The sequence below is a fragment of the Melospiza melodia genome, chromosome 9 (genome assembly GCF_035770615.1).
Source record: "Melospiza melodia melodia isolate bMelMel2 chromosome 9, bMelMel2.pri, whole genome shotgun sequence".
Classification (NCBI taxonomy): Eukaryota; Metazoa; Chordata; class Aves; order Passeriformes; family Passerellidae; genus Melospiza; species Melospiza melodia.
This window is the reverse complement of record NC_086202.1, coordinates 27,733,539-27,754,044: the sequence shown is the minus strand read 5'-3', so window position 1 is coordinate 27,754,044 and position 20,506 is coordinate 27,733,539.

Below are 20,506 nucleotides of genomic sequence, written 5' to 3'. Positions count from 1 at the left end.
CAACACCTCAGAAAATGCTCCTTGAGTCTTTTCAGCAATAAAATATTTGAATGATTTTATGTGGGATATTTTTTAGGTAAAGTGACTTGTTCTGTCCCAGAAATATCCCAGTAGGTGCTCATCAAGTTTAAGAGATATTTCTAACTGTATTAATATTTCGTGTGGTTGTTCCCATAAATTCAAATTCCTTTTCTAAATGGCATGTCTCATCCTTTTCATTTTTAATCCTTGAATATTTTGTCAAGGCATTGTGTTTTGACCTTGTGCCCCCATTAACTGCTGAGAGCAGTTATCACAGGTGGGAATCTTCACCTCCTGTGATCCCTGAGCAGTGTAAAGCACTTGTTCAGGATCACTGCTCGTGTCTCTCTTTCATCTGCATGTGTAGGCACACCTACTCTTCCAAACAGAGCAATAGTGCTCCATCTGTAGCTCAGCAAATCCCATCTCTGTGTCCCCAGGCTGATCTCAGTTCAGCAGTTCCCACCTCAAGGTGCCCAAGGATGGGGGCTGCAGCAATCCAATGAACCATCTCAATGCCATAAATTCAACATTCAATATAAATTCAGTTAAACAAATTCAGAATAAATTCAATAAATTCAAACATTAGTCAGGTGTGGCCAGCCCCTGCACTGGCATTTTGCTTCTTTAACAGATAAAAAGGTTTCACAGCTTGGGCACTCTCTAGATGGGCAGTGAGCAGTGTGGATGGCATAGAAGTCTTAAAGAAGGTTATAACAAAAGTCAGCTTAGATCATCCCATCCTCTGTTAATTTCTAGTGCTGGCAGGTACCTCAATCAAAAGTGTGGTGTGAGGAGGAAAAGGAGGCTGTGGTATTCACATAAAGGAGGGCAGGCTGTGGGTGTTTAACCAAAAGCACTGCAGAGAGCAGAGCTGTGCACAAGGACCCATCCTGAGGCTCCTGAAGAAATCTGCTCAGTTTCTGAACTAATTGGAAGGGACGAAACAGAACATGGGTGCTTTCTGGCACTCTCATGTGAACAGGAGGAAAGCAGATAAGTTGTTGATTACTTGAGCTTATTTTTTCTTTCTAAAGAATAATGGCTTCACAGAAAATCAGTTTTCCCAAGGAAGCAGCCAAGGGATATCCAAGACAACAAATAAAAAGTGTGTTTTGCAGGTAGAATTAGTACAGCCATAAAAAATGTGTTTTGCAGGTAGAATTAGTACACTGGGGGATGGGATCTTAATGGGAAATTTAATGTTAGAAAAAAGCCCATCAGAATAGCTGAAGAAAATATGTGAAGAAAGCAGATATAAAGAAGTTCTATAAAAAGCAGTTTGGACATAGATGGTAATCCCAAAAACCTGTAAATAGGAAACCAACCAACCTCTGTGCACCCCACTGCTTCTGGGTGCAGGGAAAGCCAGGTGTGCTGTTCAGACAAGCTCAAATAGATAAAAAATAAAAAAAGAAATTTCTTACTGGTCTATAAAATCCTCAGCTAATGTCAAGGCAAAACTGCATGGCAGAGGTGAAAGAGAGGGACAATCCAGCTTGTAGCACAAATACCTGTTTGAGATGTGGTAGAGAAGCTGTTTCCTCTGCACAGCAGGGACCAGCACTGATGTGCACAAGAGAAAATGTTGCCAGCTAGGTGCTGTGTGGCACAAACATCACAGAAAAAGGCACAGGGGGGAAATAACCCTGTGATTTTTCTAGATGTGTGTTTACTCAGGGTAATCTGCTTGCCCACTGCAAAAGCTTCAAGCACAAAGTTGATTCCCATTAGGAGTAATGCCAAAAGTGATGGATGATAATGAAATGAAGGAATTTTTGCCAGGTGATGTGTGGCTATTTTAAGAAATGATAGATGTGACCAAGACATGTGAAAATCATCAAAAGGATGATACAGAAATTACTCAATTTATCCAAACAAATGGAAACTCTTTTGTGCTGGCTTTGAATGGGATAGAGTTTTTCCTTCACTGCAGCTAGTACAAAACTGTGTTTTGGATTTGTGCTGGAAACAGTGTTGATAAAGCAGAGATATTTTAATTAATCCTGGTCAGCACGTCCAGCCAGGGCCTTTTTTGCTCCTCACCCCACCAGTGAGGGTCTGGGGGTGCACAAGGAGCTGGGAGGGGACACAGCCAGGACAGCTGATGCCAAGTGACCCAAAGGATTGCTCATATTCCATATGGCATCATGCTCAGCTCATAAAGCTGGGGAAAGAAAGGATATTTGGAGTGATGGTATTTGTCTTTTCAAGTGACCATTGTGCACAATGAAGCCCAGATTTCCTGGGGGTGGCTGAAGCCCTGGCTGCCCAAGGGAAGTGGGGAATGAGTTCCTTGTTTTCCTTTGCTTTGCTTCCCTTTTGCCTGTTAAACTGCCTTTAACATAACCCTTATGTTTTCTCCCTTTTACCCTTTGGATTCCCTTCCCCATTCCATCCAGGCGTGAGTGAATGAATGGCTGGGTCATGCTTAGTTTTTAAACCATAACTTTTGTACAAAACTGTAAAAATATGCTTATTCCAGACTTGGTTAGACAACTGGAAGTCTACCATTTCATTTGGTTCAGCTGGGCAAAAAAGAAAGAGAATTTATTGTTTTCAAAGCTCCATTTGGTAGATGATATTTCAAGGGCTGTCTGTTGAGCAAAAGAGAGATTCCAGAGATGATACCATGTAGATTTTGCATATGGCAGGGTCTGAGAGAAGCACAGGATAAAACTGCTTGCATGGCTACAAAGGAAGGGAAGTGAAATGTTGAAAAGTGATTAGAACAAGAGTTCTTTCTACCTCTTCTTTCTGACCTTTGGAAATCAGCCTAGGAGTGATTAGACACTGCTGATGTCACTCCAGCTAAGGAGAAAACAAAGCACTTGTGTAACACATCAGGGACCTGTTGGGTGTGTCTCTAAGGAGCAACTGAGACATAGACAAGATTTTCTGAAGATAGCTAAGTTTAGAGAACAGAATGCTAACAACCAGGTGCTGTAGCTGGAGAAGTTATTGTTGCAGAAAACCTCTCTGGTGGGGTTAGGCTCTAGGGTGGAGAGGTGAGATCTGCTGTCCTTAGCTCTTTTCACTGGCTGTAATAAACAGTAACAATAACAATAATAATAATAATAATAATAATATTAAACAACGACTGGCTGTAATAGGTTGGGTGTTGCAGGAGGAGTGCGCATGTGGAGCTGTGTGGTTAAAGTATGTAACAATATACAAAAAAAGGTGTTCTCAACATAGCTGCAGCTTTTACATTGCTGAGGTTGCTGTGTTTGATCTTGAGCCCACAAAGGTGAAGCCTAAGGAGCAATATAATCCTGGAAAGAATTTCCAGTGGCCAATCAGTTCCTGCACTTTTTCAGAGAGATTGAAATAAAGCCAACAAGAACAAAAGATAAAATGTGGATGACTCAAAGGAACAAATGAATGAAATACAATAACTGTTCTGAAAAAAGATGTCAAAAATAACAAAAAAAAAAAAAAAGGTGAATGTTTATGTAATTGTCCTGAAAGCATCAATGCAGGCAAGATTTGCAGTAATGAATTCAGGGCAAGGTAATATCCACCTGATGCTGTTCCATCTTCACTGTGATTAGTGGATCTGCATGTGCTACTTAAAAATTTCAGTGGTTTTCACTTCATCTTCTATGGGCAGGCAGAAAAAAAATCTCATGGCCCAGTAAAGCAAGTGAGCAAGGCTGGAGGAGAGGCTCCAAGCTTTTTGGTTTTGCAGAGCATTCAAACATCATCTTTGTGGCCAGAGTTTCACCTTGAAATTTGACATCCTGAGCATGGTGCTGTAGTAAATAACCCCTGCAAGCATCTCTCCTGATCCCCAGCATTACCAGCCATGGCAAAAAAGAAAGATGCTTGTATGGAGGAAGGCAACAATAACAATAACAATAACAATAACAATAATAATAATAATAATAATAATAATAATAATAATGTTATAATAAAGTGCCATAGTTTGGGAAGCTCTGAAAAGAAATTTCATAGCAGGAATGGGAAGCTGATGTATCTGGAGTTCAGTGGCAAAGTGACTGAGTCCATGTGAATTTAGGGAACAAGCATCTCTCTAAGTGACAGGGCAGACACCTGAGGACTGGGCTCCTGAGAAACCATGAGCAAGCACCCAGTGGGCAGAGAGGACACTCTGCAATTACTCTGCCTCTCTTCTGCCCCTGCTTTAGGTCAGCCTTATTTCATTCACTACTCTGACATCAGCTCACTAAGAATGCTTAAGAATCCTGTGAGCTCCCACACAGCTGTTTGGTTTTTTTTTAATCAAAACTAATCCTTACCTGCAGATGGCAATGGTTGATTCTGTGGGAGGAAGGCAATCCATGGCTCAGGAAAAGATCAAAGCATCAGCACGTCATTGCTGACAGGCTCTGTGCATTGAGTGTCCTTCCCAGTCCCTTGGAAATTCCTGGAAAGCATTTCTGCAATGCTTTCAAGGCAGTAAAAAATTGCAGGGCAAATGGGGTAGAATGGGAAGAAAATGGAAATAATGATGAAGAGAGCATAGTAATCCAAATAGTGAAAATGCTACTATTGAAAAGAATAAGGAAAAATAAGTTAGTTTTTTTTTTTTAAATTGGAGAAATTTCATTCAGAAGGTGATTGCATATATCAATGTTTGCCTGATACTTCACAGGACATGTAATACAGTTTTTCAGTAGTGATGGCCAGGAAAGCAAATGCTGTCATTAGGGATAGCTTGGGTGGAGAGCAGATAAAAATATTGAATTATGAAAATTTAGAATTTTTGAAGATCTCAGAGATTAAATTAATAGGTTTATGAATATTTGTTCACAGCCTAAAAGATAAAATCAACATTTAGCTGCTATGCTATGGGAAATTTAATTTGAAAGATTCTCTTCCTTCTTTCCTGCAGGCATTCATTTGTACTGAAATCAACTTCCCAGCCCATAAATAAGCAAGTAAATAACAAAGCTTTCCACATAACCAGAGGGGGGTGCTGGCAGAGGTACTGTGAGCAAAGGAGAAAGGACACTTTAGAGACAAAAGCCACATTCTCCAAGTCTGATTGCAAGGAGAGAGGACTTACAAGTGCTCTTTCCCTTGCATTTGGCCAGCTCGTGCTGAGAAGTTCAAAACCAGGTTGAAAGGAGAAGGGAAATGTTGAGAAGCTGGTGGGGAAGGGGTTTGGAGTGGCTGAGGGGTGACAGCTGGACCCACGTGAGAGAGATCAGCCCCAGCTGCATCTCCTGCAGGGTTTGGGTCTCTCTGTGCTGGGATCAAGTGCTTCCCTCTGCTCCTGATGGGCTGCCCTGCTGAGACACGTCAGACTCGCTCTGCCCTGTTCCTTGCCTGCCTCATCACCTACTAAAACACCTCTGGACAGGAAAACCCCTATTTTTAAGCTAGTGCCTACAAAACTTTCCAGACTGTGTGCTCTGTAAACAGCAAGGTGATTTGAGCATAGAAATTAAGGAATCTCTATCACACACAGGAGTGGATTGCAATTCTGACTTGGAGCGTTATACCTTGACTTTGTCTTTTCTCTGTACCTAATGCACTTATTTCATACTCACATGCATTTCACTCTCTCAATTTTTCTGCTAGAGAATAATTCATTGTCTCAGTTGCAGTTCTGTAATTCCTCAAAGCCAAGGAAGTTTTCTTCCTTCAGTGCCTGCTTCTATCCAGCCCATGTTGTGTATCTGAGCTAGTGAATTGCACAGAAGCTGAGTTAACTGCTTTGTGTCACTTTATTTAAGCTCTAATACTTTACACACAAACTGAGTATGATATTGGAGGCAATCAATCTGAAGATAACACCAGTGGTTTCAAATAAGCACCCTATTAAGAAGAGTTTTTAGCAGTGTCCTGGTATTTGTTCTGAGATGAGGACAGGGGAGCCTTTGGGCAACAACGTTATTGTTAGAAAGTGATTGTCTTGGTTTCAGTTCTGTCTTTTCTCAGGGCTCAGTTATCTTACTTTTGTGGTTGTTTGTTTGTTTGTTTTTCCTTTCTCCTTTTTGTTTGGTTTTGTTTTGTTTTTCTTCCTAGCTAAGTCTTTTCCAGCTCATTACCTGCACATGCCTCCCTTTCAAAACGTGAGGTAGAACAGCAGAACTCTCATCTGATGTTACAGGTGCTTTCAACCATTGTTTCCCCTTAGCATCCCCCATGGAATCCTTTTCATTGAGTCTCTGGGCTGGTGGTATTCACTGCACAGGCTACTGCCAATTGTGCACATCTTCACTTTGAGCTTTGTAGGTGACTTCTTGAAATCTCTTTGGAAAAACTTAAATGAGTCCTGTGCTCATGGCTGAGAAATTGTTCCATTCTAACAGTACAGACAATTTTCTTATTAGGGATTTGTGTAGGTTCCCAAATTCATAAGATGGTTTTCTGAACTCTAAATCAACTGTATGTTTGAAAAACCCCAACATAGGCAAACACTTCTCCTCTTCCCCCCGCAAAAACCAAACCACCCCTCTCTCATCTCTTTTGTATGCACAGTAGTCCCCCAGACATGGTAGTACAGTGTGTTAGGCCCCCAAACACTATCAGGTCAGATCTTTTATGTGCATGATGTTCCTTTTCTCTGCCATGGAGTTTGCACTTCAGCCTTGTTAGAGGGCTTTAACTTTCTCTACTCATGGTTCTCACTGATGAAAATCTTGTCTCTTGCTGTCTTTCATCTTTTCTTCTTTTTTTTTCTTTCTTTTGTGTTTCTTCCCCAGCCTCCTCCCCACCTCCTCCTCCCCCTTTTTTCCCCAGCTTTTCCCTAGCTGTTGACTGTCCTGAGGGGTTTTTCATGTTTGTTTCCATTTGGAATGCTTTCCCCTGTCACACTCCCAGTATAGACCCAAGGTGCACGCTGGGTCTGCTTCACCCATTGTCGGCTCAGCAATGCCCAACTGTCCCTGCAGTAAAACACCAGCATTCCCAGCTGCCTTTTGCCAGGGCTGTTTAAAACACCAGCATTCCCAGCGGCCTTTTGCCAGGGCTGTTTAAAACACCAGCATCCCCAGCGGCCTTTTGCCAGGGCTGTTTAAAACACCAGCATCCCCAGCTGCCTTTTGCCAGGGCTTTTTAAAACACCAGCATCCCCAGCTGCCTTTTGCCAGGGCTGTTTAAAGCACAGCTCTCTGCAGCTGGCATGGAGAGTTTGGTAAAGAGGCAAAGCCAAGCCCTAAGGGAGTTAGGGGAACTGGGAGCTTTTGCACGGAGAAGCAGCAGTTTTCTTGGAAAACTCTGGAGCTGATGGACTCTGTGGGAAGCCTTTGGGCCCTGCAGCAGTTAGTGGCCATATGGACTCATCACTTCTTTGGTGACCTGAAGCCATTTGTCAGCTCGGCATTTCATTGCAGCCTATTTAGGCTGACAGTGATTTAGCTCGATAACTAAAATTAGCCAGTGTCACTGTCACAAATATCTTGGTACTTGCAGCCTAGCAGAATTTCAAAAGACACTTTTCCTACCCTGTCAGGAAGGCCTTGTTCTCCTAAGAGATTCCTGAGTTTCTGAGAACCAGGATCCCAAGCTGGCATGAAGCCAAAGCAATCAATTATATCTCAGGTAACCACAACTTCTCAGGTGCCTCCTCTAAAGGCATCCTTGTCTTTGGATCTTCAGTACGGGTCTCAAACTACTGAAAACAGCTTGTTTTATGATGGGGAGTAAAACAATATCAGTACCTTAAGCCAAAGAGCCAAGGATTGAATTACCATCAATATGATTTGCCTTCCAGAGAAGGGCTGAGGCACATTGGCAAGAGAGTGTGCAGAGACCTGGCTTGCAGTCTCCCAGCTTGGCTTGTGCACTGCTTGAAGTGCATGCCCACTGCACATTTAGCACTCTCTCATCTGCCAAATGCTACTATTACATTTTTTTCTTTATTTCTTTTTCTCTTAAAGCTGCTCTCAGTTTATATATTCCAATCTGTAGCCTGAACCTCAGCTGATCACACTACAGATTGCCTCTTGTTGATGGTATCTATTGTGCCTTTCCTAACTCACAACCTGGAAAGGATTGGAACCAGTGCCCTCAGGCCAGCCCTTAGAGTGAAACTGTTTTGCAATAGAGTTTTAACTGGACTCTTCAGACAACAAAAATGCTTTTATAGCCACAAGGATCCCTTAGCTAGTGCCCAAAGTTTTATTCTGTCTCTTTGCATTGTTTTGTCTCACTCTAATGGGGAAAAAGGAAATGCATGTTTTCTTTGTTAGGAAATGAGAAGTGACAAACATTAAAAAATTATATTGTTGTATAACATCTTAAAATATTTGACATTTAACAATGTTTACGAAGAATAATATTATCAACTGCATATTTTTGAGGAGCATAATTACTTGTGCATGTTTGATGAAAAATCAAACAGGATGCACACAGGATTAATAATAACATAGAAAAATATTTCCTTTAGGGAAAGTATGGAAAACTGCCATGTTGTTTCCTCTTCCTATTTTCACTTCCTGAAACACTAAACTCTTCCAGTTCTGCTTTGCAGGAAGACACATTACACTTGGAATCTGCATGCAGTCAGAGGGAAAACCCTGATGGGAGACAAGCACTTGCCATAAATTAGCAGCTTTATGAATACTTGAGTTGGTTGCACTCCTGGAGCATCCTGGTGGGTCAGCTCTGCTGTGGCTGCACAAATGTGCTTCTCTGTGGTGGCAAGCACTGTGAGAATGGATCCAGGCTGACTGGAGGCAGGCTCTCTGTACACTGATTAACATCTGAGCATGATGTAGGGGAAGATTAAAATGAGGATAAAGGGTATTTTGTGTTAAATTATAAAAGAACATGCTGTATGAATTGCTCTCCTGTAGTTTTCATTGTGTATGTATGTAATGAGATAATGCATGTAAATCCACATTAATCAACCAGGAATATGTTAAAAAAAAAGTTTAGCTAATTTCTTCCTCTTGTGGGTGGCATTTGTAAAGGTTCCAAATACCCTGGACATGCTCCTTTCAAGTAAGACTTGAAAGTGTAATACCTGTGAACTCAACAGTGTGTTTCACCTGAGAAGCTCTGAGTAATTTACAAGCAGCCTATTCCTAAGGTGTGAAAGTGTTACTACATCACCTACAACTACATGAGGAACCAGCAAGGCACACTGGTTACTGTCTGTTTTGTGTTGTTGTTGTTGTTTCCTATTGTGTAGACAGAAATTTTTGGGTTTAGAATGAGAGAGATGACCTGAGCAAATCAGTGTAAGAAGTCAGTGTCGAGTTCCAGGGAACAAGGGTAATTCATAGAAGATTGATTAAGTAACGAAGGGCTAAAGCTCTGTGCAGAGGAGCTTGGATGACATCATGAACTTGAAATGCAGAACAGCAGAGACTTTCATTTTATTAGATGCAAGAGCCCTGACTTAGAATTTTCCTTCCCTGAACACTGAATTTTTACTAATAAAGCATTAGAGTGTGTAGGCAGCCTATTCCTGTCTCCATTGTTATGCTGTGCTGAAAATACAGCTAGTCCCAGGGCTGATGTTGTTGGTGAAAGGAGCTGTTGTGAGAGAATTGTGGTTTTTTTGGTCACACTTCTAACAAAATAGCTGCTACCTTTGTTAGTCTTTTAAGTCTGGCAGATGTTTTTACCCTTCCTCCCTAAAGCTGCTTTGGTTGCATTCTCTTTATTAGATAGGGACATGTATAATTCCAAAGACATAATTAGAAAATCAAATGTAAACACTTTGTGATAACTGTATTATGAATGCTGTGACTGTTATTGTAACTACATGAAGCTGCATTCAGTTTGCTTTTCAATGTTGGTGGTTTAAACAAGAGAAATGGGCTCCCCAACTTTAAACACTAGTCAGACCTGGGACTTCCCATGGCATCAGCCTGAGAGCAGTGTTGCAGCCTGCTTCTGGTAGGCATTTACAGGCAACTCTCTAAAGAGGGAGGAGAAAAAGCCAAAATACACAGAATTGCTACCATGATTTTCTTAAAAGGAAGCATGTATAAGTTTATGAAACACACAGGTATTTGCTTTCTGGAAGAGGTTTTCTTGTTAGACACTCTCCCCACCCTTTAAAGCTCTCAGATCAATCCTGATGCAAAACAGCACAACCTATTAATTATCAACAAAACCCTTCACAGGATGGAAAACTCATTTTACATAAATCCTTATTAGCCATATCTCCTCAGTGTAGCAGAACTTTACTTTTCATGTCTCTTGACAGCTCCCAGTTTGACAAAGGAAGCTTAGCTTCACTAAAAAAAAGCAAATCCATTTTTTTGGGATTCCAATTAACACGTTGACATTGTGTTATAGAGCTGGAGGTGTATGAAATTATTCCCTGGGACTTTACCACCACTGGGAAAGGTGATTGATTCTGCTACCTGGAGGAAGTAATAGATAATGTATTAAGTAACACAGGGATGGTTTGTTTTGTTCCCCCTAAGCAAAAGATAAATTTCATCTTCATTTTAATTTTTACATGAGAGGCAGCACCACACAGAGGCACAGCTGCAAAGCTCAAACTTCTGCTGCTCCATATTGGGACCCCAGTGAAGCAGAACATTAATCTGTACAGCAAACAAATGACTATCATTTACATAATTACATTTAGTCACAATTTATAACATATTCATAAGTGCATGAGTGAGAATGATGCATTTGCTATGTGAGGGATGGAAATTGTGGATCAGCCTGGGCTTTGCCAGGACAGGAGGAGTAACAAAAAGAGGTGATTTTCCAGTGTGTTAGAAAATTCACAATTTTGATTTTGAGTCCAGCTGTCCTTGCCTGTCCTTTCTGGTCTATTTGTCCTGAGGGGTTTTATTTTTGTGAGTGACAGTGGGCTGAGGCTCTTTTGTATAAACCTATGGTAATTCTTACAGTAACCTTTGGGAAAAAGGGCAAAAATATGTTTTTCTCCAGATATATTTCCATTAACAACTCATGATTTACTTGGAAGTGAAAAAGAGTGACTAGAAATCAAAGGGACTTCCAATAAATGTCTTTTATCTTTGACTGTGGCCCTTATGATTACCACAGTTGTACTACACAAGAAATTATATAGCAGTCAAGCTTTCATAAAATTTAAGTCCTCTTTCCCTAAAAGAGTATCAAATAATAATCATAGACATCACTTTTATCCCTACCAATGTTTGCTTTCTCCACTCTTACTTTTTTTCTTGTTTTTTATGATTTTACCTCTTGTTTTCTGCTTTACTCTCCATTTTTTCCCTCTTGATTTTTACAAGTCAAAAGGGAAGCAATCATACCACCAAGTGATAGAACTGGTAGCAATCCTGTAACAGTTGCTTGTATTTGTCTCCATATTTCACATGTTTTCCTGTAATTCTGCCACTGTTTGAGCAATTGGAAAACTATTTCTGAGATTTTTATGTTTTGTTTTGTCTTTAACTTCAATTATTTGTCTGAGTTTTAGAGTTCTCACATAAATGCGTCACTCTGTAATTCTGAAGAACATACAACTACAACTCAGATTTTGGTGAAAACAGAAAATTAGATTATTTAAAAGGCATCTCATCTGACAGAATCAATTTTAAAAAAAAGGCAACATTCCACTAAAATTATTTTTTTGTTTTTCTCATGGAAATTAGAGCCCTGACAGATAATTCTCTGTCCAGAAAGGATCAGTTTCCTAATCAGTATTTGTGTATGTATATGCTGGGGGTTTTTTGATTATTGGATATTTGGATTATTGGATATGCTGGTTTACTGGATATTGGTTTGCTTTGTTTTTTTTCCACCCAGCATCTTGCTGAGGGGATTATCACCCTCTCAGAGCAGATCAATAGCACAGCCAGGAGTGGCAGGTTGGAGATTTTGCTCCCTTCTTGTGGCTTTGCCATGACACTTGGCTAACAGGGTGCTCACAGGTTGCATCTTCAGCTCTGGGGACCTGAAGGGTTCAGTAGCAAAGGAAAGGATGGAATCACAAAGAGGTGACCCTTTAGGGAATGGGATGAAGAAAAATGTCTTGGTTTAGGCTTTACATGATTTCACTCGTCCACTTTGCAAACCAGCAAAGAGCCTTAGATGCAAATCTGTCCCCTGTGTGCAGTGCTGCATTTAAACACGAGGTGAGCAAGAGGGCTGACAGTTTTCCTTTTGAATCAAAACCTTGGTCTACATTCAGCTCTGGGAAGGTTGCCTGCCAGGAGTGCTAATATTCCTACAACTCCAAGTTACTCATATCTTTTCAGACTGTTGTGTAGGGAAGAGATGCAGTCAAAGAAATCCCGAAGAGAGCTTTTAAATGCAATAGCACTGTTCATTTCCAACTCCCACACATTTTATAAAAAATTATATGTAATAGTTTCTAGAGTAATTTTCATGCAAATCTATTGCATTCTTCATAAAATCCAAACACGATGCATCTCAGTTGCACTTCACATGACCTCTCTGTTTTCAGAGATTTAAAATCCCCAAATCCCATAACTCCTCAGGCATTCCTTAGCACTGGTTTTGGTTGGGGCTTTTTTTTTGTTGGAGGGGGTTGTGGTGCTCTTTTTTTCTTTTTAGTATATTGTGAGAAGAAAAACTACTTCTCAATCCTTTTTTTTTTTTTTTTTTTAATGATCCTGGAAACTAAACTTAGTAAATTAAAAAGACATACCTTGGAAATGAATTTGCAATTGGTGTACATTTTAGCTATTGATACTGTGGGCTTCTAATGCAAGTAGATAATCTGTGGGGGAACATGAGAAAAGTTCTGTGATCTCTGGGCTATTTCTGACTTCATCCCTTTTTGCTTAAATAAATCTTTTGCCTTTGTGCAACTCTTATTAACTCTCTGGTAGTTCCCATGATATAATGCCACTTTATGCAAAGCAGGACATTATTTTTCCTTTCAGAGGGATATCTTGTATTGGTTTCTCTTGTGGTCAGTCTCTGGCCAAAGGCAAGGAAGGAGGTGGTTCCACACTGAGTTACTGCAGTCTGCTGTAAATGGGGTTTCATTGAAGGATTTGGTTCCTGCCTCTGGAGTTTTTGTAGGGTGCTCCTATCTATCCTTTTGTTTCATTCTGATCTTGGGAATTGCAGCCATTCCTTTTGACTGGCCACCTGGCTGTATGACTGACCAGGGCAGCTGAAATTTGAACCATGAGATGAAGATCATGAAAATTCAGACCAATCTTTGAAAGCATGTTTTCCTTATTTAGTTCTCAATGAGAGGTCAGATGACTCCTGGCTTTCCTTTTTTGAATATTGTCCCAAGAAGCCTCAGACAAATATTTCTAGAAGTCCAAACTTGGTTAAAGCTCATAAATAAGTGCATTGCATAACATCTATTCTGTCTGGACTCAGTCCTTCCAGTCATATGTGACTGATGCTTGATACAGAGGAAATAAACATCACAGAGATATCAGGGCACCAATGGAAAATGTCAGGATTTAGAAAACAATAATCAAACAAGGGAAGAGAATGAAAATGAGGTATTGAAGGGTAAGAATGGACCATGAAGAAGGCTGAAGGATTGGGGAAGACAGAACATTACAAATATATAAAAGACTTCTCTATATGAAGAAAAAAGCCTATGGAGAGATGAGTTATATTGTGGGAATCATCTGAAGGAAATGGTAGAAATTTCATCACTGAAAATCCTTTTAGGGAGGGTTAGTAGCAACTAACAAGGTTCTGAAATGACAATCCTACAATTCAGTTTGTTATGGACCCCTTTATCCCACTGCAGCAATTTCTTTTCTTTTGTCCTTGCATCAGGTGCTGCATCTGTATCTGGGCTGTGCTTGGGTCTCAGAGTTGTGGTGAAAAAGGACTCACCATTATGAGAGGGGGAGGTATTACTGTGAGTTCCATAAGTAATAGGAAAGTATCTAATGGGAATTAGTAAAATTTAAAATCAGTAAAATTAAAATGGAAGTTCCCCTCAGTACTGCTCTACTGTGGAAATGTTTCTTTCAGAGAATCTTAGAACCATAGATTAAACAATTATATGTAATTTTTCATCTTACTGAGTTTAGGTAAAATTTAAAAACTAGGTAAATACTTTTTTGGTGGGAGTAGTAGAAATGAGATATTATAGAGGCATATTCCAAATAATCAGTAATGTTATAGCTCAATATTGGGTAGTGAGTTGTTTTACTACATGTAGTAATGTGTTATTGGAAAATAGAGATGCCTTTCAGCATATGCCTGTGTCAATGAAATTGTATAGAGATCCCTAATGCCAATCAGCCTGATCATTTAGTGCTAATAAAAAGCTATCTTCTCGTTTTTATTCACTCTGCAATTACTGAACTGTGTTTCAATAGGAAGCTGACAAGCCCCTTGGAAGCAATAAAATAGAGTGGTTCTTGGAGATCACAATCCAGCCCAGCCTTCTATGTCTCTATAACCTTTAACAGGTTTTAGATCCTATGGGATTTCTAACTGACTCTCATAAAATTGATCCAGAGTTGTGAGGATTAAATAACACTCAGGAAGAAACCTGTTCTCAATCCAAAAATGGCCAGATCTGGAATGGTGGTGATATTTATCAAAGAAATAAGAGGAAAAAGAGTAATGAAAACTTATTTTCTAGCCATTATGAAAGCTCTCCATGCTGAAGAGACAGCATCTGTACTGCACAAGACAAATCCAGGCACATAATTTCCTTCTGTACATCAGCATGCTCAGCTCTGCCAAGAGCCCAGTTGAGGCTCTCTGGGAGGATAAGAGTGAGAGGAGGAAGGAGAGCACAGTTTATAAGACTGCTTAAGAGGATTTAGTCTTCATTTCCTGATGACAAGATAAATATTGTCTTGGGCAATTCCTAAAACCTAAAGTTTCTTGAAGTATCCCAGCCCACTGATAACCAACTCACAGATGTAACAAATACTGTGGGATGGCTTTTGGTTTTGTTTGTGGCATTTGGGACTTGGCAAAAAATAATTAAATCCCCCTAAATGTGAAAATTACTAGGAAAGGCTGCAACTTCCTGTGGTATACATGGGGGAGCAGAAAAAAAGAATGAATTTATCACACAGCAGAGTGATTAATAATATCATGATTCAGTCATAATTTATGCAAGTGCTGTGGCAACTCCTTGCCTCTGAGATTTGTGAACACAGTCCAAGCTCAGCAAGGGAAATGAGCTGCTCATCAGTCAATGCAGAGTGGGTTTCAGCTTCATCAAATCTCTGGGAGTCACATGGCAGTTTTATAATCCAGTCCAACCTGCTGCAAGAGGCATTCTAGGAGGTTGCCTAGGCCTCCCTTTCTTGTAGCTTTGAGGAAGGATAATCTGTTTTGCACATTTCTCTCAGCACTGTTGTAGTTGCATTTTTTGATGTGGTTATGGTGCCCATCTCAAAATCCAGGGTCCTTTTTCTCTAATTTACACAAGTGGTTCAGATATTCTTACTGTACAGCAACCCTTGTTTCCTTACCCCTATTCCACTGTTGTATTCTAGCAAATAGAGGGCTATGGAAAATGAGTAGAACTTCAAAATTTACCTGATATTCAAGTGCTGTCTATCTGTCCTACAATAACCCATGAAGAGAACAGGGCCTGGTGATTGTTCCTTTTGAAGTAACACAGCTCAGAGCATATCTGCTTCCCCTCAGAATGAAGTTACAATGTGATTACTGTGCTTGATAGCAGTCTAAAATTAATCTGCAAGAAATCCTGACTTGATGTGCTGTGCAGCTGCAGTTGAGCCCTGGCCTGGCAGAGCTTGTCCTCTGAGCTGTTTCTGTTTGTCCATCCACTCTGTGCCCACCTCAGACACAGCACAAAATCCAACATGTTCATCTCAGGATTGGTATCCCTTTGTTGTCTTTTGACTTCAGACCCTGCCCATATCCTGCTTTCTATATTGAAATATTTCCATTTCAGATCCTAGGACTGAGAAGGACATGAATTATTCAAGGAACAAGTGTATGCATTTGGAGTAATCACAAAACTCTTCAGAAGTGGAATACCTTTTTTTATTTTTTTGAGTTTCAGTAAACTCTAAAAAAGGTCTTTTCTAACAAGCTGGCATAAATGTATGCATCATTGAAAGAAAGCAGTAATTCAGCAACTGTATGATAATACAAATTAGAAGCTATCTTTGATAGTACATTACTGTAAATTATGAACTTTAAAGGTCACATGACAGGCAGATGGAAGCTGATATAGTAAATCAAGTGAATGTTTACTGCTCTGGAAGCTCACATCTCTTCTCATCTTTGAGGCTTTCTTCAGCCCCAACACACAGTAATTACCATTTTCACCAAGTCCAGTTTATTAGAGTATCTGAATGTGTCAGGGCAATGGAGGGCACATTGCAGCTGAAAGATCAGAGAGAAAACAGCTTCCCAGGAGAAGTACCCTGTAATTGAAAAGAATGCCTTGTTACAAATTAATAATTTGCCGTCCCTGGAAATTACTGGGTGTGATTACACTTCAGGCCTGTAGTCATTCCACTTGCTGTTGGCCAACATTTAGTGTTTGCACACCATGATCCCATTAAACCAGAAAGAAGCTGACAGCAGACTCCTGTGATGCTACTTGGCGTGCTTTTCAGAAAGGGGATGGCCAGGCTCTTATGGAAATCAGTTTTGAATGCTGCAAAAAGATTGATCCACCATGGCTCATCACATTATTTTTGCATGTGGGCAGTAAATGAAATCAGGAACAAACAAGTCTGAAGCAGTGTGCCTGTGTGAGTGTCAGGATGAGCAGAGCACATTACAGTTCCACTTGAGTTCCACACAAGTGGAAAAGTGGACAAGTTTCCTTGGGGCATTGCCTGGGGATCATCAGGCTCTGTGAAAGTTTTGCCAAGTCTCCACAGCACTGGGCAGTTTGAGGTGCTGTCTTTAAGGCACACTTCAAATCTTTTACATTCTGAAGCTCAATATCCATCTATGTTTTGTTGCCAAGGTCTGGAGACAGACATGGTGCAGTTTACTGAGCAACTTTCCAGCCTTGAAGCTGTTATCCTAAGCCCTCCCATTCATTCCCAAACCTTCAGTGCCTTTTGTAAGACACCACTAAGAGCTGCAATAAAAACACATTGCTGTTCAGCAGACTTTGGGAAAACTCAGCAGTGAAGGTGCAGTGTGTCTGTCCTTGAAGCAGATGCTGCCTTTAGTATGGAAAGGATTTGAAAGCTTCAATTAGGTGTTTGTTTCCTTGCTTTTCCCATAGGGCTCCAAGCCCCCGGCCAACAAAAGAAGAATTAGAAATAGAGAAGGTGGATTAAAGGCTCCTATACAAATTCTACAGGAACTTCTTCAGGCCTTAGTTTGCATTAATGGAAATCCCAAAAGTCCGACGACAGTTCAGTATGGTTGGCATACTAAATTGACATTATGAACTCTCAATATAAAGGTTTTGATTACCAATAATTTTAATTGCATTTAAACTCACTGATGCAAGTTAGGTGGTAAAACCAGTGTGTTAAACTTCAGGGCCTGGAAGCTGAAAGGAAATTCAAAGTAGAAGCAATTTCAATCAAAGGGGCGTTTTTCTTGGGAGTCCCTGCACAAAGGAGGAGGCAGCAATACTCTCTCTTAAAGGTTTCTGAACAAGAGAGGAAGAAATGCTTTAGCTGATTAGAGGCTGTTCTTCTCACTGTGGGAGGAAAATCTGCCTCAGACTGATGTTTAGTTGCAAGGACAGGGTGACCCAGTCCAATCTCAAGTCTGTAAACCTTTTATCTGTTCAAGAATGCTTGCTGCTGAATCATAGAAAAATAGAGTGGTTTGGGTTGGAAGGGAACTTAGAGATCATCTGATTGCAGCTCTGCTGCCATGGGCAGGGGACATTCCACAAGCTTCAGTGCCAAGGGAGATAAGGAACGCACAAAGAATTGACCAGCCAGTGCTGAAGTGTGTAGGCCAGGGAATCCTCGTTTGTCAAGGGAGCTTTCCTTGACTGAGCAGAGTCCAAATTCCCTCAGGATTTTTTTTCAACAGTGCTTGAAAACAGCTCCAAACACTGCAATGTGCTTCCTCTGGGGCTGAGTGCAGAGCCTGTGCCACCTTGCCTCCGCCGGGCTGGGAGCACAGCCAACAAGACAGGGAGGCATTTAGTTTAAATATTCCTCTGCAAACTAGATTCATTAAAAATGCTTCTCAAAGCACCTTCCCCTGATTGCCTTGCTGCAGCTGAAGCCATCAAACTGCAGCATGAAGCCTGTGGCACAGCCCAAACTCTCATTCAAATCTCTGTTGGCCTGGCACAGAGCATGGATCACTATTGCTACCTACCCAGTGGTGCTGCCTTGCATCCCACCTGCTTCCCAGGAGGATTTGAATGACCTCTTCACCACCTTCCTGCAGGGATCAGCACAGGAACAGCCTCTGATTTCCCTCAGATTTATTTTTTTGAGGAATAAGAAGGGAATATTGCAGTGTGGCTTGGGTACCTGGGCTGTCAACAGTGCTTTTGTGTATGCTGCCTGTTTGGTCATTTTCTGTTGGAAAATTGGGTAAAAACTCTTGGCTGTGACTTGGAGCATGTCAGAAAATCAGAGGGAACTCTCCCTAGACAGCCTTACCCTTATGCACTCTCAGCTGTACATGAAATGCACAGGTATTTCAGCACTGTCACCAGCTTCTGTCCCTACCCCACCAAAAGGCTTTTGTTTAAGGAACTTGCTGTTTCTCTTCCTTCCACTACAAGCAAAACTCAAGGATATGCAATAAGGGGAAATCTGTCTGAAGTAATAGCAGAACCTCTATTGAAGCTGGTTCTTTCCTTCATTACCTTCTGCTGAAGCTGTGATGAGTAGGACTTAACTCATACTCTATCACAGCTCTGTGTTTTTTCCTTTTTCTCCCCCTTCTCAGTTATTTATCACATTGAACTGAAGCTTTGCTGAATGTTATTTTGTGGGAAAAGTGTTTAATATTTCTATAGCTCCCACTAGATGAGAAGGCCTTCAAAAGGTTAACAATATAGTTTATTACTTTAGATCATTCCTGCTCCTAATGGTTTTCTTTTTGTCCTCAGCATCCCAAATTCTGTGCTTTATAAATTCTTTATTAGATATCCAACTGTATTATGTGTTACAGTACATTAATTTCTCATTTTTAACCAGTAACTTGCTAATTAAGTAAGTACATCTTATAAAAAGCATAGAAATGTGTCTGGTATAAAACTGATAAACAGGCATATTCTATTGAGCAGCACCCAAGCCCTGTGTACACAGTCCTTTCTTTCAGACCTGGGCAAATTTTAAGACTTTGGACTTGTATTGTGATGCAGACTTCTAGTATCTTTTTTGTGTTTTTGAGATCATCATTTCCTCTTGAAAGCCTTTCCCTGCTTATCCATTTATCCATTTTTTTTTTAATTTTTAAATACTGTATTTATTTAGTTGCCAAGCCATATTTATCATTTTGGTTCTGTTTTCATTATTTACTACATTAACAGCTGCTTGGTTAAAATCTTCCCACACATCAAAGTGCAAGTCAAAATATTCGAGTGAAAATGCAGCTCGGATTTTTTCTATTTATGTTATGAAGAATTAAGCCTTGAAGGCAGGAGGTAAATTATATGAGTAGGGTACTTAATCATTGCCTCCTAAATATAATTAACATTAACATGGTAGTTAACTTCCATGGTCAATTTTTAGTGCTAGAAGATCAGTGTTAGCACAATTGGAGCTTTATCTTGCAAAATGTCTGTTATTACATCTTCCCACTGTTCTTATGCTCAAGAAACCAAGTTTGAGCCAGATGACCAGATAAAATAATACAGATTTCCTTACTGGACACCTTAGGAAGATATAGTGAGTGATTACAAATATTTACTGTTGAAATTTCTCCTGACCTTCTGTTGATCACTCTCTGCAATCACTCTAACCCAGATAAAATCTCCATTGTCCCTGTGCAATTTGAGTGATAAAGCAGACTCCCCTTGCCTGCAGGCTACACCGTGGATATTATTTCTGGGATTTCTTTCTAATCACATTTTAGTTTTCTTTCACACTCAGCTTGCATTGTGTTAAACTCTACTGAGAAATGCTTTGAAAACAAACAAAAGTTCTCTGTCTTTCTTTTACAAATATATATACATATATATGTATATATATACACATATTTTAACTGGGAGACTGCTCACATAGGAGACTTCAGTGTTTTTACAGTTTCTGGAAGGGAAAGCCACCCATTCTTTGTGGTTGCACATTTTTAAAGAGCATTATAGGCTTTCTGTTATACAATTTAAAGGCTCAATGGTTTGCTTTTAGAAATAAGTACTTTGGATAAACACTTCTCACCCTTGTAAGTTTTCCACTCCTTTGACAAACCAGACACAATTAATAGGAAGGAAATTTTTCTTCAAGTGAAGGGGAAAAATACATTCTATGCAGTTTTTAAATCAGTAGAAGGGAATTTGTCAAAACAATAGAACATTTTTTTTTGTTTTTTTTAAAGAAAAAAAAAGGAGGAAAGAAGCCCAAACCTCTATGCTCTGCAGTTTTTTATTATAAATAAATCATAAATTCTGTGCTAGAATACTACAATTTTTTCATGCGCTTGTCCCTTCAGCTGTCATTGTGGATTTTGCCTTATGATTGCACAAAGTTGATAGCCCTCTCCCCTGTATTTGCATCGATTT